The 25,032-nt window shown below is 37.5% G+C and overlaps 1 protein-coding gene across 10 annotated transcripts in view; it reads left to right on the top strand.

The window, feature by feature from the left end:
- LOC106052278 (RNA-binding motif, single-stranded-interacting protein 1-like) overlaps positions 1-25,032 on the top strand; it is a 232,377-nt gene that overhangs the window by 35,281 nt on the left and 172,064 nt on the right. The gene's annotated exons all lie outside the window — the stretch shown is intronic.

The following is a 25,032-nucleotide window of genomic DNA, read 5'->3' as shown; positions in this document are numbered from 1 at the left end:
TGAAAAAACTGCTTACATAAATGATTTAAAAAATTAGATTTTTCGCTTTCATAAAAGAAAAAAGTAGCCGTTGCCTCAGAACTTTGAATGGTCTAAAATATTGTTATGTCGGATTCTCACTATCTTTTCTAGTTTACGAGATCTAAACGGGACGGACGGACAAACGGACAGACATTTCACACCAAACTAATAGCGTCTTTTTCCCTTTCGGGGGCCGCTAAAAAAGCAAAACTAATTAATTGCAACGACTTGACAAGCTGATTGGTTAATTTTTTTTAAAAATTGATTCTTGTGTTGTCTTCAACAATGAATAATTCGCGAATGGAATGGGGGAGAAATAACGTGTAAAAGATTCCGCCCAGACAGACAGAGTGTAAAAGATTCCGCCCAGACAGACAGAGTGTAAAAGATTCCGCCTAGGCAGACAGAGTTGACATGAACTTTGTAATCAAGCTATAAAAATACATACAGATTTTTGTATTTTTGGTATCCTTCAATATATTATGTAAACGCCTAGACAAAAACAGATGCTATGAAACACATTCTATTCTATGCTTTGCTAATTGCTTATAGTGCTTTTATGCTTAGTCAGTCAAACCATGGCACTGATGTCATACATGACCTGACTGGCTCACTGATGTCATAATGACCTGACTGGCTCACTCATTGTTACGATCACAACGTCTTTACTATACTTAACACAAGAAGCGTAAATCTCAGCAAACAGAAAATTGAATTGTGTCAATATTTCAACTGAGATCTTTGTTTACAAACTTACACTCAAGTAATAAAGCTTTTCATTGTACTGCTGATCTCTTTTCATGTGTAACCAAAAATCTCTTAAATCGATTTTATCCCTAAGTAGCCGCCATTGTGTTTACAATGGATACCATGGGATGCTTTACTTTCTAAACACGAAATGATTTTAGTCTTGCAATGAAAGTTGTGTACACCTCTGCTACGAAATGTTTTTGTTTGTGAAGATGTAATGAAAATGGAGCATAAAGTTGTAGCTGTACTAACAAATAAATATCAAGTTAAACGTTAAACCACAAAAAAAAAAGAAAAAATAAGAAAATATTTTTAAAATACTTTTTAAAAAACATAACCTATAATATTAAGCGTACTTGTATCAACTAGTTTGGATCAGTCGTGTCATTAAATTTGCAATAAAAAGCATTTATAAAAAGAAAAAAAAAGGTGGGGGGGAACTACCAGAGTTCGAACTCATGGCTCTCTGGTGACCACAGTAACCACTCTGCTAGTGGAGATCATATGAACAAGGAAGATTGTAGAGTTATCTATGGTTTCTATGGTGTCGTCTTATTTTTCAGGTTTGTGCTCACTAAGACTCAGACGACGACATATAAAGAGGACTAATTCAGCGTATACCACTACTACTACAATTTCCTTTCCTTGTTCTAGATACTATACAAAATACCTTATTACCAATAGCTAATTAACTAATTGCCAATTTTTTTGTTTTTATTCTTTTGTTGTCAGGTAAAGGAAATAATAATGCAAAATTTCAGCTTGATCCGAAATTGGGTGTGGGAGAAATGACGTGTACAAACTTTTTACCAGACAGGCTAACAGAGTGAGTTGATTTTTTAATTTTTTTTTGGGTAAAAATAATTCACATATTGACATCAATTAGTTTCATTCTTTGAAGGCTATAAACATTTTTTCTGTGATTTAAAATCTATTTAGGGGGAAATGAATTTCTAGCATATTTTTTTTTTGTTATTATTGTTTTACATGCATCGTGCGCTCTAATTATATCTCTTTATGTAAAAAAGGGGGGAGGTGTCTAGGTTAAAGTTCAGCGATCTCAGTCACGGGTCAAACTTTCAATTAGAAATTCATATTCGTATTCCTGATCAGAATTCGAAGGAAGTGATTTATACCTCTCAGCTACAGATCTCACATGCTGGCGTTCTGTGCTGGGCTTCGTCCACTTCTAGCAACCCTATCCATTTGAAACAATAAAAAGGATGAGTCCCTTTTCTCTCTCCCTTTCTCAATCACACACACACACACACACTCACACTTGTATATTCTCAGTGACAGTGACATCTGCCGCATGTTCCACCAGGAACTACATCGCCTCGCGCACGCCGACCATCCCTGCACCACGTCAAACACACCCCAGAAGAAATTCAATCAAAAGTAGTGCCCAGGCTAAGTGTGACAATCCATCATTGGAAACCAAAACGGCTACACTAACAGTCGGGACAAACATTAAAACACATACACACACGTGAATAGAAAAAAACTGTCATTTGTGCTGAGAGTGAGTGCAACATGTGTTGGCCACTTGGGTAGAGGGGAGGGTCAATGTGACTGGTGCAACAGCTGGTCATTTCATGACAGGTACCAGTATTAAATCAACGACACCAATCACCGATGAGAGCACACTTTCCCCCCCCCCCTTTTTTACAAGTTTTTTTTTTCCTTTCTTCCTATAGAACCTTTATTGTAGATATTGAACAAAAAGTTGATAAGTTGGTTTTTAAAAAGTAAGGTGTCCCTTCCAGACCTTGCATAAGACAGATAATGTGAAGAACATCTTTTTTTTATTATAGGCAACAGGGTGCCATGTGGCCAGCAGAACGACTATCCGCCTTTACTTTCCAGAAACTGTTGGGTAGGGAAGCATTTAAAAACAAATTATATAGGCCTATATCTATAGGGAAAGTTCTGAGGGAGGTTTAGCTACTAAAGGGAAGACTTCTGACAGCGACAATGTAAAAGTTTACATTTATTTATTTTATTTCTTGAACAAGAAAAAACATAAGGAAGACTTTATATATATATATACACACACACAAAGACAGTGCCACCTTTATACAGATTATAGAACGATTATTTTGTTCTTAATCATTAATGAATGTTACGTTATAAAAATGGGAATATTTTTGCGCCGTCCAATTCTTTCAATGTAAGCGCCCTTGTTTCTCTTGCCTCCTACGCGGAGACCTCTTTCCACAACCTGTGGCAGTAGCATTAAGTTTCAACAGAAAAACCTTATAGATAATAAATCAATCCCCAAATTGTAGTGCAATCTCAATATTTGGTGCACTTATTTCTTCATTCAGTCCCGTGTAGTAACACGCGAGTGTGTGTGTTGTGTGTATCTATAATGAGGTTATTGTTTTTATTATTACAGCATGTCACCCTTGTATATGTGTGTGTTTGTGTGCGCCGTGGATGTGCTGAAGTCTGCAGATAAATAATTAAAACGACAAATGCAAAAGCATCGATGGACTATGGTAGATGATACTAAATTAAAAATTTTCCTTAAAATATATGCATGTTAGAGAGACAAAAGATTGTCCACCCCCCCAACCCGACTCGTGGACATGAAAAATGAATTTCCCAGAAATGACGTCATTGACCTGTGTAGTCAGGGAAACCCCGCTGTTGAATGGCTTCGAGATTGTGAAAGTATAGTGCCCTTAAAACGCACATTTAAGTGCTACACTGCTAATGTCTTAATTACAAGGAATGTATGCACAGTACTTTGTATGCTTGTTTTTATAAGCATTATGATTGCATTCCAGTGGTTTTCGCATTTGATCCCAAAATTCCTAGCACGTGCGCTTCAATCACGTCGCAACAACAAAGTTTGTTTTACATGTGAACGCTTTCTTTCCACGTAACATTTTCGACTGTTGAGGGGCCAGGGAGGAATTTCCGAGACCAATGGTCATAGAAGGCCTGAACACTGACTTGCAACATAACATTGGAGACCAATAGGTCGTTACCACGTCACAAGTCTGTAGGCTACGACGTGGCAAAGAGCTATTGAACTCCACTGCCCACAGATTGCGACGTCACAGGTGTGTGCTGAGGTCTACTGTCACGAATGGTCTCGGTGTATCTCTCTCTCTGTGTTGACTTAAATAAAAAAAAATAAAAAAATGTAACTTTAAAAAAAAAGGGGATAACAAAATAAAAGTAGATATAATATAGATGGTATTTGTCTTGGTCACACAATGCCATTCTATACTATTTCGTTAGTCCTACAAAAAAAATATAAAGATAACCATCAGATAGTAGATCTAACACTCAGACTACTTACTATGAATGACCTTATTTTGCCATATGCATGATTTGGCTACCCATGACTTATGCAAGTTAGGGGGGAAGGGCGTTTTCTCATGGAAAAGCTGCACTACAAGAAACGGGTCTATCAAAACTTGGCTTATCTATTCACAATTAAATTAATCCACTATTTGAGTATTTAATTTAATTTTTTTATTAACTCCATCTTGGACGTCTTTGCGCTCCCATTCCACACTGTCACAGCAACCCGACCAGCACGTCAGTTTGGTGGGCAATGACTATTTTGGTAATGAAGGACAATATACGTAGTGATGCCCAACCTTTGACTTGCTGGCTATTTCCACCTCGTGACGTTGTGCCATACGGCCCTTAAAAACTTCTGTTCCCCCACCCCCAGGCAGAAAGTAGACACCACTGTTAATGTGAAGGGAGAGGAAATGGGTTGATGATTGAATTCTAGGAAATGACAAGTATACTCAAGGGCCCTGAAGGGGGCCTCGAAATAAAAAGTTTGAGGGCCAGTGATTTTCATAAAAATAAGGTCTGACGTATAATAACGAGATCTTTGTTATGTTTTAGAGTTGGCTCGTCCTTGGATTTGTACAAAAACACTCCCCCCCTCCCGCCCATGGTGTGGTCTGATACAAAACGATTCCGAGCCTACATTTTAAGCCTTGCTCCCCTGCATGTAGTGCTAATGAAACGTGTACAGTACACCATCTGTCAACTTGTATTTCTAGTGTTGCCAACTCAGTAGGTTTTTTTTAAAGTAATAATTCTTCTAGGCCTGTTGTATTTAGTCGAATGACAAAGTTGGCAGCACTGCTTACGCACAACTGAATTAATGAGAAGTTAACATTTGTCCCTGCAATCACGAACGATATTGTTGCCTTTTGTTTTCCTCTGTTGTCTATTTGATAACAGGGCAGAAGTTAGGTTACGCTGCTCCAATTGTTGTGTCTCTAACATAGACCTTATTTATATTTGAATGTCTGTCTGTTGGTATGTCGGTCTGTCTAAGTCTTTTAGGTCGACTAGACAGTGCGTAGTTTGATTTGCGAAAATTTTAGTCAGAGATATAATGATTGGGAGTCTGCCTACCTATATTTAGTGCTTGTCTTGGTTAATTGGATATCTAAGTATATTTAGTGTCTGTCTAAGTTGACAAAGTGTCTACCTACGTATATTTAGTGCTTGCCTTGGTTAATTGGATATCTAAGTAGGCCTATATTTAGTGTCTGTCTAAGTTGACAGAGTGTCTACCTACGTATATTTAGTGCTTGTCTTGGTTAATTGGATATCTAAGTATATTTAGTGTCTGTCTAAGTTGACAGAGTGTCTACCTACGTATATTTAGTGCTTGTCTTGGTTAATTGGATATCTAAGTATATTTAGTGTCTGTCTAAGTTGACAGAGTGTCTACCTACCTATATTTAGTGCTTGCCTTGGTTAATTGGATATCTAAGTATATTTAGTGTCTGTCTAGGTTGATTAGGTGTCTGTCCACAATATGTAGAGCTTGTCTACGTAAATTATATGTCTAGGTATATTTAGTGTTTGTCTAGGTTAATTGAGTGTCTACCTACGTATATTTAGTGCTTGTCTTGGTTAATTGGATGTCTCAGTATATTTTGTGTCTGTCTAGGTTAATTGAGTGTCTACCTACGTATATTTAGTGCTTGTCTTGGTTAATTGGATGTCTAAATATATTTGGTGTGTCTACGTTGATTCGATTTCTGTCTACGTATATTTAGTGCTTCTTCACGTAGACTTGATACCGCACATGTTTATGAGATTTCTTTGCTTAGAATTGCAAAGTTATTTTTTAAATAAAAAATATATTTGTGGAGGGAATTTATATTAGGGCTCTTTATAGATGGAGTGACCATTGTATTCAGTTTACAAAGTCATAAGTCGTAAGTATTGATAAATGATGTATCAAGCCATAAAATAATTGTTGTTCTATTTTTAGCACTAAAGACTCGAATGTCTGTGCTCTTCTGCTTCTAGCACAAAGCACATTTGATTGTTTAGTTGGCGACAGTGATCGTTCAAAATGGCGTCCTTTAAATTTTGTTTCTATGTCAAAATCTTCCCAAATCCTTTTTTTTCCCTCGTGCTTTTCTGGAGGTCCCATTACATCACCCTCACATATCTCCACATATGTATTTTGTAGCTTTTGTAGTCTATAAACCGGATGTTCCTATTGACAGTGTACACAAAAGAATAGATTATATGAACATATAAAGTTGATAGTTTTCTAGTAATACATAACAACATTGACTTTTTTTTTGGGACTATATTTATGACTTATTGCTGGTAAGCACGCACTAAGTGGTTTATGAGTTGGTTACTGAAATACTAATTACCATACAGATTGTTTTTAAAGTTTTAACAACTGAAGCATCTTCTGTTTTATGTAGCGGATTCAAATGGCCACAGGGTGGTTTAAACATACAGAAAACTGTGACACGTTAATCAGTCTTCCTGCTCTTAGGTCCTTACCCTAGCACCTTGCTGAGATAAATAACATGAATAAAACACACAGGCAGCAACCCCCACTGAAAGTAAGTGTTCAGCTAGCATGCTATGGGCCGGAGAGGGGGGAGGGGATGAAGAGTGAGGGCGCGGGGCGGAAAGTGGCGCTAGAGATCTGATCCGGAGTACTTCTCTCCAAATGATGCCTGGCCCAGGCACGCAACTTGCATCCTTGCACTTGATCCTCCAGTGGCAAAGTATCAATGTTCTTTGACTTTACCCAGCTTCCTGGCACGGCGTGTCTGTTGGAGCAGGATGGTCCCTGTGTTATGAATGTCCTCAAATATTCATTAATCAAGTGTCTCTAAGCTTCTTATTGCCGCAGTCTCTTCTCTGGCTCCGACCTCCACCCCCCCCCCCACCCCGGCCTTTCAGCAGAAACGAGATTTAAGGGGGTGACAAGGGATCGTGTTTGTGGGTGGGGTGGGGGGGGGGGGAGGGGTGGTAGTCGTGGTGATCAGGTTTGATAGAGTCGTGGGTATCGATTGGGTTCATTTCATGACACCAGGTAACATCATACTTCAAAAGAATACACGTTTTGTTGAGGGTTTGAGTCTGTCTATCTATCTATCTATCTATCTATCTATCTATCTATCTATCTATCTATCTATCTATCTATCTATCTATCTATCTATCTATCTATTTATCTATCTATCGATCTATCTATCTATCTATCTATCTATCTATCTATCTATCTATCTATCTATCTATCTATCTATCTATCTATCTATCTATCTATCTATCTATTTATAGTGTAATTACAACAACAAAAATCTTTGTCGCTATAAAGTTAGCAAATATACTTTGTCACTATAAAGTCAAGAAACATACTTTGTCTCTATAAGTTTAGCAAATATACTTTGCTGCTTTACGTTTAGCAAATATAGTTTGTCCATATAAAATTAACAAATATAATTTGTTCATTCGCTACAAAAGTTGGTGATAGAATGAATGCCTTTAAGAATGATTGTGCTCTAGAGCCTGCTCTTACTAACTACTTGAAATATGACAAATAGAATTGAGATCACCCAAACTCAATCCACAGACCTAATGGCATAGAATGGAATGCTTGGTGGAGCTAACACCACGTGTCCACTTGTATGTCTGTGTTAACGTGCCATATGTCCCTAAAACAATGAAGCAAAGATAAGGAGAATGTCCTGGTCCAAGAGCTATGGACAAAGTGCTTGATTAGACTATTTATTTCTCTTGGTCTTGTCTTGTTTCTACTTGCACTAGGCACATAGCGCTTACCTCTTGGACCAGCGGTTCTCACAATAATTTAAACTTTTTGTTTGCCTATTAAAGTTTTTATTTAGTGCAGAAATTAAGAGTTTTGAAACCCACTATCTTTATGTGCCTGTTTCTTTATTATCTTAATTTCATCAGACTATATGGTTCACTCTGTCTTGTTTCTATAATGGTGGACTGGATCTACAAATTTGATAGGGAAATTGTTGTCTTATAACTGACTAGCCGAATATGACCCGCAGCCTGCGGGTCGGGTTTACCCGATTTATTTAAACGTTTCACTCTATAGTAGAGAGAGATTTAGGTATTTTCTTGTAGTTTTAGGCTTCCCCCACTCGGTTGTGGGAGGACATTAAAAATACACTACGATCTCTGCCATTACCTAAGGAACATTTATGTCAAGTTTTATCAAGATTGGTCAAGCGGTTTTGATTTCTATGCGGGACATATATACATACACACTCCTTACCTATTAGATATAAAGCTAGCAAACTGATACGTTTCGTTGTCATTTTGTATTTACCTATTTAAGATTGTTGTTTTTTGTTCTCTTTCTTTTTACCTTCTGGTCCAGGTTTTACATTTTATAGAAATCTATTTTCCGTTAAGGCAATGTATATACAGTTCTATTGTTCTATCTTTCTATTTTTATATCAACGATCATAGTTATATCTCTCATTTATTTACTGTAAAGTTATGTTCAAATTGTACTATATCTCTCATTTATTTACTGTAAAGTTATGTTCAAATTGTACTATATTTCTCATTTATTTACTGTAATGTTATGTTCAAATTGTACTATTTCTCATCTAATTATTGTAATGCTATATTCAATGTGTACTATTTCTGATATACTTCCTCTAATGTTATGTTCAAATTGTGCTCCTCCCCCCCGTGTTACTTGTTTAGATTGTTGTCGATGTACTCTTCACATTCCAGCACCAAATGACCACAACTTTTCCATCCATTACGACAGTACTTCTTCTACTCCATGACCGTACAGTCTGATGGTATGCGTGACTAGTTAGAATTAAGCTTTGGGTGTGGCGGCTAGATGACAGTAGGAAAGAACACAGGATCGTCGTGATTAGAGCCTTTCATGCCTGGGTCATTAAAAGACGTTCTGACTCCTTCCATATACTGAACATTATTTTATTTTGTACCTCGCTTCTATCAACTCTCTGTCTGTGGTCAAAAGAGTTAACATGTTAGTTCTCTCACTTTTCATTCTCGGATCAAGTTGATAAATGGTACAATTATTCTTTGTCAATGACAACATATAAATCAATCTAAATATTAACCAATTAGCTAATCAATTAGTCGTAGTTAATTAATTTTGTTGCAAAATAGGAAACGTGCTAAGCTAAGAGGAGATAACCCATGCAATAATAAGAGATATGGCAGCGATTGAACGGTGCTCTCCCCCCCCCCCCAAAAAAAAAAAAGCGCGAATTTTGTTAAGATGCAAGATAGCGAACAGTATAAATCACAAGACCAGGAGAAGATCTTACGCAATTGTGTCAAGTTATGATTGATTCAAAAAATTGATGCATTTTCACTCAATGTACGCGAAGTTATTTATAACTTGCCTGAACTTGTCCTACATCTGCTAAACACTAAATAATAACAATCTCTAAAGGAGCAGTTTAGTTCATGATGACAATGTGCATGGTTTCTTGATGTACATTGTTCCCTGCATTCTGCAACCCTACATATGGCGTCATTACATTGCAGATTGCCTTTTGTAATCCCTATACTGTTAATGTGTAATTATTAACTTTGACAGCTGAAATAGTTTACTAAGTCTTTGTAGTGTGGTCAAATACGAAATAGTATTGTTAAAAAAATCTATTCCTTTATACTATTGTACGTGAATATCGATACAGTTGCCCCCAAAACTCGTGGTGAAGGCTGTATTTTTGTTGCCCAAAGTTGGGCACACAAACGTGTTTTCTTCTAATTCAATATTTATATTAATATTAACCTTTAGCCCCGGATACATCAGAATTAAAATTCTTGAAGTAGAAGCATTCATTACTATCATTTGTTTTATGACTTACAATATTAATATTAATCTAACCAGTCTTCACCGAGGCTAGAACCGGATACCTTTCGGTTCTAAAGTCAAACACTTTACCACTAAGCCACCACATCCCCTGGTTTAATAAATTATACCCTATAATGTAAGTCTTACAGTGTGAGATGTATATTGTAGGCCTCATTAATGTAGGTCTTATAAACTAAGTTTTATGTTTTATACTAAGTAGTGAGAACACTGCATACTATTTTTTTTTCATCAATGAATCCTTAAATCAATAATTTCATTGATTTATTTCATTTTTTATCTTGCTGACCAAAACAAGCAGTCAACAAACTCACTCCCTATAAAAGGGGGCGCCCTGGAGGCTGCACTGGAATAATGACCTTAATTTGTGCTCTCGTTGATAGAGATCATTTCACTCCAGAGGGAACAAGGATATCAATAATTAAGCCGTAGGATAGGCAAGCCAAGTTTTTAAAGATTGGACAGATTCCCCCGCCCCTCGCCCCGCTGCCACAGCACGCTACTGCACGCTCAAGGGAATACTGGCGATGCTGGCTAATGATATAGACTTGCGTTTACGACATGAGGCACGAGGGTCAAGGTTAGATTTCGTTGGAAGGCTGGGCCTGCTCTGTCTGAAGCCACATAGGTCTAGATCTACACGAGAAGAAAGGAAACTTGACTGCTGTCCTTAATCGGCCTCGTTTTGGAGTGAGCTGCACGTGTTTAAAAAAGAAATTGAGATGTTCTAAGACATTTGTAAATAGCACCAAGTGCTTGGTTCATGGTATACGTGTTGTAGATGTAATACTAGCAGAGATGCCGACATGCCAAAATGGAAATGCGTATTCCCAGACCTGGAAATGCGTATTTTGCGAATGCGTATTTTCCTAAATATCAAGAAATATACCCAGGAAAGACTCAAATTAAATCATTCAAGCACATAACATACATGAAAGGCAGCAATCCTAAAGTTATATCAGACATTTTGTACATTTGTCAAAATATTTACACTTTTAGTCTTTGTCTTAGACTTTTCTAGAGTATGTTAGAATGATAACGTTCTTGTCACTTGGCAATGATCCTAATGCTTCTTGTGTACTTCACATTCCATAATAGCGGTAACAGAACATTTAACTGGATCAATGACATCTAGATTTATAAAAGTAATTTTGTTTATAGGCAATTTCTTTACATGGTATCCAGCCACTGGAAATATTTTATATCCCTCAGATTTTCTTCTTCCAGACCGTTTTTGCTGTTAGCAATGAAAGCTTTGGCATTCTCTACCATCACCAATAGCAAACATTTAAATTTTTTGTTGTTCAAACAGATAATCCTAATTATTCATTGAACTTGTTTCTAATATATAAAAGGTTTGCTATTGAGTCTGCCTTATATGCCCCTGATTTCATTCTTTCAACTTAGGCCTTCATAAGTAATGGAACCTAGCTAGTCGCTAGTGACTATAACAGTATCTACCACAGAAGATACATTCTGCAAGTTATGGTCATGGAACATCAGTTTGATTCACTTTATCATGCTAAAAGAGACATCAAGCGCAACCAATGTTTCCTCTATGAAAACCTCTGCCCTTCTCACTTTCATCTAGAAAAAAATCAAATCCAAATCTAGAATAGATCTAGATCTGTAAGCAGCTTCATTAACAGTTGATTGTTTTTTAATGTGCATATTTTAGATTCAATAATTGATACGAAATTGTTTCTTTTTGGGTAGATTTAATTTTAGATCTAGATCTAGCTACAGATATCGAGAGCCTTCAGTTTTTCAGGTGAAATCTAAACCTACAGCCTACATTGATTGCTACATCCAGCCAGTAGTCTAAATTTCTAAGTCTATTACACACCTGGTCATATCTAGAGCTAGAATGTAAACTAGAATTAGATTTGGATCTAGAATCAAGATTTATATCTAAATCTAGAAAAATCTAGATCTAGATCTATATTTAGATTACACAATTAGATCTAGATCTCAATTCTAAATCTAGATGTACGTACATTCTGTTATAGGTGCCTGACATATCTCTGGTTCTAGATCCAGTCTAGATGAATTAGAACTGATCAATCAATTAATTCCCAATTAGTTTGAAGACTTCATATAAGCTCATGGGCGTAGCCAGGATTTTTTTTCGGGGGGGGTTTTGGGGGGATGAATTTTTTTCTGCCCCCCCCCCCGCGAAAAAAAATTATATGTATTTATGTGTGTGTGTGTACATAATCTTTATTACATTCTGACCCTTCATTCTTTCGGAAGACGTTTATTGTGCCCTAGAATAGGTTCTTCCATGAGTTAGTGAAAAAATTGTAGATTCCCCGACATTACCAGCAAAGGGGTCTGGGGGAGCGCTAAGAGCTCCCCCAGCGCGGGGCGAAGCCCCGCCGCCAAGCACTATTTCTGGTATTGAAAGCCAACAAAATGCATATTCTGAGGTATCTACAGTCCATTTTAATGCTATTAAAAAGTTTTATTTCAAAAACCTAATGTGCTATTCTTACTGACTTAGACCCTCCCACGCCTTTCGGAGCATTTGCCATCAAGCAGTTTCCATAAAAATCTGTCACTGGTAATGTCTGAAGCCTCTTCCCACCTACCATGAGGTCCTCCATGAATGAGTGGCGTCAAGTTGTACAAGGATATCATTGCAACTCTTCTTATGCGTAATTCATTTTGTCGGAGAACATGTCCCGCAAACCTCTTGCGTCGTTCTCTCACAATCTTACTAAGGGGTCGACTCCCAGTTCGGCATAGGATTTCCTTGATTTAGATCCGATCTCTATAACTGACTCCTAAAATCTGTCTTAGCCATCTTTGTTGAGCTACATTTAGTGTTTTTCGATTTCGGTAGATGACTATTCACTGCAGTTTATTAATGGAGCCCTGCCACTGGTAAAAATGTGTAACCTCTCTTGAATACGCTCTTGGAATTAAGTGACTGTAGTTTGCTTTAGATTTTATATCGAAAAGAGAAGTTTTATCGTCAAAATCTTCTGTTGGGGGTTTTCCACCTCAAAATGCTCTGTAGGGGGATCTTAGACTCAAAACCATCTGGAGGGGTTTTAAACTTTAAAAAAAAAGCCATCTGTAGAAGAAACTCAAAACCCCCGATTGGCTTGGCTACGCTCAAATAATTTTAGTGTGTAATTTGCTTTTTTTTTTATATTGAAGATGTATTTTTAGCACCAAACCCATCTGAATGGGGGTTTAAACTCAAAACCCCTTTCGGCTACGCTCATAGCATTTTGAGTGCGTAATTTGCTTTTTTTCTTACACTGAAGATGGCGGGGGTTTAAACTCAAAACCTCTTTGACTACGCTCATAGATTTTAGAGTGTAATTTTCTTTTATTTATATTGAAGAGGTACTTTTTAGCTTCAAACTCCACTGGAGGGGAGTTTAAACTCAAAACCCCATAGACTACACTCATTATTTTTAGTGTATAATTTGCTTTTTTTTATTATTATTAAAGAGGTATTTTTTACCTTCAAACCTTTTACCTTTAAACTCAAAACTAAGTCAAAACCCATTTAGCTACGCTCATAACATTTTGAGTGCGTAATTAGCTTTTTTTTATATTAAAGAGGGGGTTTATCGTAATTTTTAGAGGGGGTTTTAAAATCAAAATCTTCCTTAACTGTGCTCTTGGAATTAGGGGATTTTCGTTTGCATTTTTTTTTGTTTTGTTGTATAGAAGAGGGGGAGTTAACTGCAAAAACCCCAGGTAGGGGGTTTAAAACTCAAAACCCCTGGTAGGGGGTTTTAAACTCAAAACCGTTAGTAGGGGTTTTTAAACTCGAACCGCTCTGGTAGGGGTTTTAAACTCGAACCCCCCTGGTAGGGGTTTTTAAACTCGAACCCCCCTGGTAGGGGTTTTTAAACTCGAACCCCCCTGGTAGGGGTTTTTCTAACTCAAAACCCCTTTGGTTGTGCTAGGGCAAGTGATGGTTTAGTATTAAAATCTCACCTAAAATAAACAAAATCAAAGCAAAAAATCAGTCACTAAATTCCGACTCCCCCCCCCCCTAAGGGGGGGGATTTCATTTCGGGGGGGGTTTGAACCCCAAGAACCCCCCCCTGGCTACGCCCATGTATAAGCTGATACATTGAAAGGAGCTCAACTTTATTTAGATCAGTAAGATCTAGACATAGTAAATATTTAATTCTAAAATATTTAAATCTTCGCGCGTCCGCGCGCTCGAAAAAAAAAAAGCGATACTAGATCTATCTCGTGGTGGATCTAATAGGAATAGTCCATTTCAGGCATTGACGCACTGATCTATATATATGATTAGCAAGAACTACTTGTTTTTTTTTTGTTTTGCTTTATTTTTTTATTAATTTTTAGTGGCCTCCGAAAGGGGAAAAGACGCTATTAGTTTTGTGCGAAATGTCTGTCCGTCTGTCCGTCTGACCGTCTGTCCGTCTGTCCGTCCGTCCCGTTTAGATCTCGTAAACTAGAAAAGATATTGAAAATCCGACATCACAATATTTTAGACCATTCAAAGTTCTGATGCAACGGCTACTTTTTTTTTTCTTAAAGCGAAAAAATCTAATTTTTAAAATCAGTTATGCAAGCAGTTTCTTAAAGAGAAAAAGCTAATTAGTATGCATTATAAGTTAGACCTAATTTAAGTTGAATAGTAATCTTATAAACTCCATTTTTCTAAAAAAAATTACTTGAAAACTGCAAACATTATATTTTTTTTTGAGGATTCGAATAAGAGATTGAGCCTTTTCAAAACAATTAGATAAATCATAAGACATCAGTTAGGCCAGGGGAGGCGAGATGGCTGAGCAGTAAAGCGCTTGGCTTCCAAATCGGGGGTCCCGGGTTCGAATCCTGGTGAAGACTGGGATTTTCAACTTTGGAATCTTTTAGGCGCCTCTGAGTCCACTCAGCTCTAATGGGTACTTGACATTAGTTGGGGAAAAGTATAGGCGGTTGGTCGTTGTGCTGGCTACATGACACCCTCGCTAACCGTAGGCCACAAAAACAGATGAACTTTACATCATCTGCCCTATAGACCACAAGGTCTAAAAGAGGAACTAGTTAGGCCAGGTTCACATCTAATTTTACATTCACTTACACCTATGCTTTGATCTGCGGGACCGTTGGGGCACTACACAAGATCTGTTAACCTCCTTTCTCCATTCTTATCTCTCATTTTATATGGATGTTCTTTCTGAAAATATTGAAGCCTGCCTGGGTGGACCTCTTCGGGGGCCGATTTTGAGTTTGTGTTTCCACACAAACTGTCTTTTGTAACCTTGTTTTTTCTGCTTTAGAGGGGGAAATGCGTATTTTCAGATGATAAACCGTACTCGCGTATTTTCGTGTTCATTTGCGTACAAAATACTCAAGATGCGTACTTGTTGGCAACTCTGATTACTAGTGATCGCTGTCATTAGTGATTGACGTACTCTCAGTTAAATAATTAACTATAAGTATGTAATGGGAATAGGTGATAGGAACGGGGCCATCAGTCAGAAACAAAGATGTTAAATTTACAAAATAAAAAGTAATTTTGTCTTATTACAGCGCCTTCTAAACCTTTTCTATCTTCCTAGCACAAGGTGCAACAATTACGATGGTGCCACAAAGAACTTTGTGCAAACCGTAGTCATAATGACAGAGTGGGGGTAGGGGGGGTGAACCTGGTTGTTCCTCAGCTGATAAAAGACTATCAGTCAACATCCCCAACCAATCATGAACCCCCTTCTATTAGCTGTACTTTACGCAAAGAGGTTGTTGAATCTGTTTGGACTCAAGACACAGGACATCTGTGTGTCTCTGATACATGCACTCAACATTGGTTTCCCTTTTATCTTTTATGCATTCCATGCATTCAAAATATGTAGGCCTTCGTGTAAGAGAGAGAGAGAGAGAGAGAGAGAGAGAGAGAGAAGATTAATAGAGCGGGAGATAAAGAGAAAAAAAAAGATGTAGAAAAAGAGCGTGAGAGAAAGTGGTTGATAAAAAGAAAAAACTGTTATGTAAAGATGATTCATAGAATGCGCATATTTCTATACGGATCAAAAATATTCTTGTACACATTTAGAAATAACAACGACAGAACAGCTAGATCTGTGTAGCCAGCAATCTGCACATCTCATGAATTGTGCATCCAAATGTTGGTTTTGTATGTTTTTTTTAAAACAAATTTGTGAGAGTTATTTTTACCACCAACACTGGCCTAGCCTGATCTGTTCTAACAAAGGCCAATCTGTTTTACAAATCAACAAGTCAAAGAAATATCGGAACTAAAACACCGTTTTATTAATCCAAAGATAAGATGTAAGACAAAGAAATTTATTGTAGACTCGTTGCTTCCATGACATCTGCTCATGAAGAGTGCGTATTGTACTCCACCCCAAGAAAAAAGTTGCCCAGCTTGGGCATGCCTAGAAAAAAAAAAGATTACAAGATGGTCAGAAGTAAGTTTGCAAATAAATGTGTTGTGCTTTTTTCATTTGATCAGATCCAAACTGTCTTTTTGTATAAGCGCCATTGTTCATGTTATTACCTAAGCTTCCCTTTGTCTGAATCAAATTCCCTTCCTCCCAGTTTTATCTCAGAAGCTGCTATTCAATTTTTTTTTCAGCTGTACAATTTATGTTCTAAAACGTTCAAACTATCAGTTTATCTGGCCAACATTACTCTTCCGAATGCGAGCTGTCTTTTTGCTAACAGAATGGCCACTTTGTCCAACTTTTTCAGAAGCACAGAGCCAGCTTTGTTCTGAACTTCACATTTTTTTTCTTCAAATTCTTCTGGTTTGTGTTGGTCTGATTCAGAACTTTCTCAGTTGCTTTTTTATAATTTATTTATTTAATAAATCTGCGTTGAGAAGATCAAAGTTTTAGTAAGAGGGTGATTGCAATCTCAATGAAACAGGGAAAATTAATCTCAACGATCTTTAAGAAACTTTGACATTATTTTTTAAAATGTATGTATATAACTGTGACTGTAGCTCTACTCGAAAACCTGATATAAGTCTGATTTAGATTGTATTATATAGAAGTTATTGTATTATAGATTCCACATTGCTATGTATCAACGCCAGAGACCGAATAAGAGGGAGAGAGAGAGAGAGATAAAAAGAGAGACAGAGAGAGAGAGAGAGAGAGAGAGAAATAAAAAAAAAGACTCATACAAAAAAAATATAGAGACAGACAAATACATACAAAATAGAAAGACAGACAGACAGTCGGACGGACAGACAGACATATGACATATAGATAGATAGATAGATAGAAAGATAGATAGATAGATAGATAGATAGATAGATAGATAGATAGATAGATAGATAGATAGATAGATAGACAGAAACAGACATAAAGACAGACAGATAGAATTTGAATTTCAAGATTTTTTAGAACGTCCCTGAGTCCGTCCAACTCTTATGGTTACCTGACATTAGCTGGGAAAAGTAAAGGTGGTTGATCGTTGTGCTGGCCACATGACGCCATCGTTAACCGTCGGCCATAGTTAAAGATAATCTTTTCATCATCTGCCCAATAAATCGAAAGTGTACTTTTTAATCTATCTATCTATCTATCTATCTATCTATCTATCTATCTATCTATCTATCTATCTATCTATCTGTCTGCCTGTCTACCTATCTGCCTGTCTATCTACCTTTCTGCCTGTCTATCTACCTTTCTGTCTGTCTATCTAAGTATCTACCACTCTATCTATCTGTTTGTCTGTCTGTCTTGTTGGCAACCCTCCGTTTTTTTTCAAGTCTGACAAACTAAACATTTGACTGTCTGATTCGCTGTTAACATTTTCCTTTGTCAAAAATATGTCCATGTCCTGAAGTCTTTAAGACTGTTTCCTTGTTCAAATAATGAACACGTACAAACGTAGACTGAGATTGACTTCTGGTGTGTTCACATTACAACCACAAACAACAACACCTACTTTCAAATTTAAATTTCGTTGAAATTCCTGACGCCCTATTGTGTAACTCTCCCGGTACTCTTTGTGTCAGGTCACAAAACATCCATTACAGGTAGTGGTTGAACTGATGAGGCTATTTTAAAAAAAAATCTAATTTAAAATGCGAAACAACTTTTCTCCGAATGTTTTCCAAGTGATAGGCTAGTGGTAGGCCTACAATATTTCAGTTATTGATGATTGCTTTCTACCTAATACTAGTCCAGAAATAGGTAATTGTTCTCATCAAAATCTTGAGACGTCATCAGTAACATATTTTATCTAAGACTAACAGGGGACCTAAAAGTGTTTGAGGTTGGGTGCTAGATCTATATAGGTTAGACATGTAATTAGGTCAGATAATCCCTACAACCCTCCAACGATTCAGTACAAACAAATGTCAACCTGACCTATTTGGAGATAGAACACCAGGGGCGGAAACAGATAAACAATGCATCTATTTATAGCAGTGCAGTTTGAACAATCCTTGATGAGCTCTTCATTCTTGTGAATTAAGAAATAGTCTCATTTTAATGAACGTCATGATGTTGTCATGGACGATGTCATTGACGATGTCAGACGATTGTTGTTGGGTAAGATTGTTGTTGGGTAAGATTGTTCTTGGGTAAAATTCTTGTTAGGTAAGATTGTTGGATGGCTCCCAACCCCGTCGTCCAGCGGGAGATTTGGACTAAGAAGTAAATTATCTTCAACTCTGAAGGAAGATCCGAAACCTGTCAAACAAACCAACAAGTGTATGATGTAGCTGAAGATTGCTAATCCAAACCTCTGTATAGACGTATGATTAAATTCAAATGTCTCAAACATTTTGAAAACCTTTTAAAACTAAATAAAACTCAAATTTTATCCTGACATAACTAAGGGCATCAGCTGTCTTCTGTCTCTGTGGCATTGTAAGTTTTGAGAGACTATCTTTTCCTTTCGCAACTTCTTGTGTGACTAAAGAGGCCAATCCTTCTGTTAGATCACCATACAGAATGTCTAGTGGAAGTCGACCTGGTGGCATTCTATGAACGTGTCCAAGCCAGTCAAGGCGTTTCCTGCTGATAATAAAGCGGATGTCCTGGCACTCTGCTCCTCGTAACACTTCCTCATTGGTTATTTTATCATGCCACTTTATTTTAAAAATCCGCCTCTGGCATCGGAGGTGGAAGATATTTAGCTTTTTTTTTCCTTCCATGAGTAGGTTGACCATGTTTCACTTCCGTTTATCAGAGTACTAAAACACAGGTACGGTAGACTAAGGCTTTGGTGAGCAAGGTATTGTTCCATACTCTTTTCTGCAACCGTGACATGGTGCCCATTGCTTTGGCTATCCGATTGTTTATGTCTTTATCCAGTAGAGCATCGTTGGATATGATGGAGCAAAGATAGTAAAATTGTCAACAATTTCTAGTGGTTGGCCATTAATGTTTACTTGAGGTGCAGTATTTGTGTTCTGAACTAGTATCTTAGTCTTGCGTTGACTAATATTTAAGCTAAACTTCTGGCAAGCAGGAGTTTGTCAATCAGGGTCTAAAGCTAAGCAGCAGATTCAGCCACAATAGCTGCATTATCATAAGTACCTTCCTAACTTTGGTTTTTGTCCTCAACCTTGATACATTAAAGAGTTTTCCAGAGGAACTTGTAGGAGAAATGATGTCGGTTGTGTGGCTGTAAGCATAATGCAGTAGACAGGAGAAGAATATGCCAAACAGAGAAGTTACAAGTAGACATCCCTGCTTGACACCGCTGCTAACCTCAAAAGATTGGGCTCCATTCACTGTACATTTTGTTTCCTCATGAAAGCACTCAATGAATTTCAGTAGCTCCTATTTTCCTTAAGAGTTTGAAAAGGCCACTTCTGTTGTATGTCAAAGGCTCTAGTCAGATCAACAAAAGGGGTCTGTCTCTGTCTGTCTTGGAATTTCTCCTGCAGTAGTCTTAGAGAGGATATCATGTCTATAGTGGATCTGCCACTCCTGAAATTGTAATATTATCTATTAAAAAAATACTTTCCGAAATAACAAAATTCATTCTTTACAAGGAGCGTGACTGTTTCGTGAGAGCGAATATTTTACTCTTAATTACTAATGAATGAAAGATTTGAACAAAAATGGAAGATTTTTTTATAGCCCTCCTCTATTTCCCCTTCCTATGAAACTAAAATCACTGGTTAAGGAAATGTATAAATCTAGTTAGAGTCAGAGTATATAAAGTTCTAGTGCTCGGCCTTTAGATCTAGACGTATTCAAGCTCCGCACCTAAGTTTTAATATTAACTCTATGAATCCAGGATTCTCTAAAAATAGCATTACACACGGGCACTCCATGACAACGAGGTTATTTTAGCCTGTCTCTTGATAAGGAACTGCAGATGTCGCCTGATCTAAAAGAGAAGAGAACTTTTGTTTGCGTGAGTCGAAACATTCCCACTAAAAGGCAAGGGTTCCTTGCTAATGATGATAATGATAATCCTCATTCACCTGGTTCCTTGGATGCAGTAATGTCAAATTGTTATGTAAGAAACAAGCTTCTAACTTTCTCAAATGGCTTCCATGAGTTGGTTCTAAAGTTTGAAAAGAAGCATCAAAGAATGAAGATTTAGTTGGAACACTAATTGTAGTGGGACACTATCACTGAAGGAGCTTAGAATGATTTATCCAGCCCACTGTCTCTACCACCTCTCTCTCTCTTTTTCTCACTTTCTCTTTTCTCTCTCTCTTTTCTCTTTCTCTCTTTCTCTCTCTTTCTCTGTGTTTCTCTTGTTTTCTCTCTCTCCCTCTTTCACTCAATGTTTTTGGCTCTCTCGACTTTCTAGGGCCGGATTTACCGACAGGCAACACAAGCTTAGGAGCGCCAAGAATTATTTAGCACTGACATATAATATCTGAACTTATAAAGGGCCCCATATCTCAAATAGCTTAGGACCTTTTGAAGTCTAAATAAGGCACTGCGTCTTCCCCTCTTTTTTTCTCTCTCCCATCCCCACCCTTTCTTGCTATTTCTCTCTTTCTATTTTATAAATGGGTATTTATTAATGTGTATGGTCCATTGTTGTAAGTATTCAATCATCTTGACACTGTGAGCTGTCTGATGTTTTTGTTAATATTATTTTTAATCACCTCTTTTATTGGTTTTGTATCTTTAGTGTGTCCTATTGCAAAAAGCCCAGAGTTCTAGAGAATAAAATACGAACTAATACCACACTGAAAACATAAACAAAACCCCCCAGCCTACTCAAACACAGATTTTGGGTGCGCCTTTTGTTATTGATGTTGTAATTTAAAAAAAAAAATCTCAAATATTTTGTGACAGGTGACCTTCTCAGTTAAAAGCCTTGTCTCTCTGATGTCACAATGTCAGAAAGACGAGAATGTTCTGGACATTGACTGGACATTGACTGGACATTGACTGGACATTGACTGCCTGTGAACACAGTCGTTTGAAAGCCATCACGAGTTCAACAACAGTACATACAGGGGGGGGGGGGCTTCGTAATGTAGGCAACGTCTAACCACCACTAGTAGACATGGGCTTCATTGTCTAAGACAACATCTAACCACCACTAGTAGACATGGGCTTCATTGTCTAAGACAACATCTAACCACCACTAGTAGACATGGGCTTCATTGTCTAAGACAACGTCTAACCACCACTAGTAGACATGGGCTTCATTGTCTAAGACAACATCTAACCACCACTAGTAGACATGGGCTTCATTGTCTAAGACAACATCTAACCACCACTAGTAGACATGGGCTTCATTGTCTAAGACAACATCTAACCACCACTAGTAGACATGGGCTTCGTTGTCTAAGACAACATCTAACCACCACTAGTAGACATGGGCTTCATTGTCTAAGACAACGTCTAACCACCACTAGTAGACATGGGCTTCGTTGTCTAAGGCAACGTCTAACCACCACTAGTAGACATGGGCTTCATTGTCTAAGACAACGTCTAACCACCACTAGTAGACATGGGCTTCATTGTCTAAGACAACATCTAACCACCACTAGTAGACATGGGCTTCATTGTCTAAGACAACGTCTAACCACCACTAGTAGACATGGGCTTCATTGTCTAAGACAACGTCTAACCACCACTAATAGACATGGGCTTCATTGTCTAAGACAACGTCTAACCACCACTAGTAGACATGGGCTTCATTGTCTAAGACAACGTCTAACCACCACTAGTAGACATGGGCTTCGTTGTCTAAGGCAACGTCTAACCACCACTAGTAGACATGGGCTTCATTGTCTAAGACAACGTCTAACCACCACTAGTAGACATGGGCTTCATTGTCTAAGACAACATCTAACCACCACTAGTAGACATGGGCTTCATTGTCTAAGACAACGTCTAACCACCACTAGTAGACATGGGCTTCATTGTCTAAGACAACGTCTAACCACCACTAATAGACATGGGCTTCATTGTCTAAGACAACGTCTAACCACCACTAGTAGACATGGGCTTCATTGTCTAAGACAACGTCTAACCACCACTTATAGACATGGGCTTTTCTTGGGCAACGTCTGACCACCACTTATAGACATGGGCTTTTCTTGGGCAACTTCTAACCACCACTTCTAGACATGGGCTTTTCTTGGGCAACATCTAACCACCACTTATAGACATGGGCTTTTCTTAGGCAACGCCTAACCACCACTTATAGACATGGGCTTTTCTTGGGCAACGTCTAACCACCACTTATAGACATGGGCTTCATTGTCTTAGGCAACGCCTAACCACTACTTATAGACATAGTCTTTATTGTCTAAGACAACGTCTAACCACTACTTATAGACATGGGCTTCATTGTCTTAGGCAACGCCTAACCACCACTTATAGACATAGTCTTTATTCTCTAAGGCAACGTCTAACCACCACTTATAGACATGGTCTTTATTGTCTAAGGCAACGTCTAACCACCACTTATAGACATAGTCTTTATTGTCTAAGACAACGTCTAACCACTACTTATACACATAGTCTTTATTGTCTAAGGCAACGTCTAACCACCACTTATACACATGAGCTTCATTGCCACAGGTCTTTGGCAACATATAGTTCTAACCACCACCCATGTAATTACACACAAAAATAGAACAAAAATTGCTTTTAAAGAGTGTTAAAAACATATGAAACATTAAAATCATGTTTTTACATTATGTTTGGATGTTTCGGATGTTCCTTCAGAATTGAAGTACATCTTTCTCAAAATCTCTCGTGGTATGGCAGAACTTTCATTATGGGCACCCTTCGGCGTATTTAGATTTACATTTTTCTTAGATCGTATCTAAATGTGTCAAATATCGTTCCAACATTTCTCTTAGGCTATATCGTATCTAAAAGTCTTTTTAATTTTTCGAATTAATAATGTAAAATGTAAACAATAAGCAAACTACTTTGATTTAATTATTTCTGAAATGTTTCATAGTCTCAAGATAATTATGTGTAAAAAAACAAAATTAGAGAAAAACATTGCGAAACTTGGGTCATATCTGAAACATAGCAGAACGGGAATTGCCCTATATGAATTTACTAGCCAGACATTACCCGCGGCCTGCGGGCCTTAGTTTGTGTTTACTAATCTAGTGGATTGGATATAGATGTATGTTAAACTTAGCTAATGATCTTTTCAAGTTTTTCTCTCTCGCCACGAAAATAAAAGTTGTTTTGCGAAAATGGGTTTACCCGAATCCGATACATTCTATTAAAATCTATTAAATCTATTAAAAACGAAAGAAGCGATAGATGAATAGGATAAAAAGTACAAATAAAACGGGTTTACCCGATTAGTTAAATGAATGGGATTATAAAGTAAGTCAGGGCGTCTGAATTCGCAGATAAATGGAATGTAAAAATGCTTTGGAAACACAAAATTGAAGGTTAATTTTATAACCTAATGAAATCAATAGACTATCTTTTGTATTTTCGTGTGTCAAAGTAAAAAACTATCTGCGCAAAGTGTAGTTCTTAAAATTATATCTAGATCCTTTCCATCTTTTCTCATGTAAATATGGCCTAGATCGATGAAGTTATAATGCTTTCATAGAGTTGGTCAAATTTTTTTTTGAGGGTCTTAAGTTTGTTTTAGGGCTACAATGCATACACTACGGTCTAAGTTAGCACCCAAGGAACATTTCTGCCAAGTTTTATCAAGATTGGTTTCTATAGGGGGACATACATACATACATACATACATACATACATATATACATACATACATACATACATACATACATACATACATACATACATACATACATACATGCATACATATATACATACATAGGCCTACATATATACATACGCCTTACTTTCTACTTTATAATATAGATATTAGTTGTTGATTTAGACCTAGATGCAGGATGGTTTTCATTCATTGCGTAGTTTTACTTTTAGGTCTTTTTATTTTTCTATTTCATTTGGTGCCACCTCATTCACTTCGCCTAGGGCCTCCAATCACCGTAGGCCGGCCCTGATTGCAAATATAAGGAAATCTAAGAGTCAAAAAGTTTCTTTGTTGCATATCTCGTTGGACCGCAGAAAAGCTTCTGCGGACCGCATGTGACCTGCGTTTCGCACTATACCTATCCTCAAAATAGTGTTTTACTTAAGTAACCTATGTCTCCAATCAAGTAATTCCATTACGAGCTCAGCAGAAATCAAAGAAAAGACAACTCATCGACAACCTAAAAATCATTACCGAGGCACGTACTTGTCCGTACTTGAACGTAGCCGCGGGAGACCCCACGATCAACAGAATTGGTCTTCCGTAACAGTTCTGTATGACTGGTCACATTTCCAACCAGGTTGGATGTTCACCACTTCTTAAGCCTGGATGAAATCCAATGTAACACATTAGGCAGTCGGGCCTCTGTGTTGGGCACATTGACACTAGATCTATAGGCGACGTTTTTTTGTTTATCTTTATTATGGCCACTCTTTCATCGTTTTTATTTAGCAATAAAAAATTTTTTTTAACGTTGTTGCTTTCTCTATAATAATAATACACTCCCAGGTGTCTTAGGGTTAAATGGCATTGTAAAAAGAAAAAAGCTTTTAGCGAAATACTCCCCCACTCCCCAAGCTGTTTAAGCAAAAACAATGCTTAAAGGCAGTTAATCCTACACCCCCCCCTTCCAAACGCTTTTGTTTTTT

The sequence above is a fragment of the Biomphalaria glabrata genome, chromosome 1 (assembly GCF_947242115.1).
Source record: "Biomphalaria glabrata chromosome 1, xgBioGlab47.1, whole genome shotgun sequence".
NCBI classification, from domain to species: Eukaryota; Metazoa; Mollusca; class Gastropoda; family Planorbidae; genus Biomphalaria; species Biomphalaria glabrata.
The sequence above is the reverse complement of the archived record's forward strand: the minus strand, read 5'-3'. Positions and strand labels throughout refer to the sequence as shown.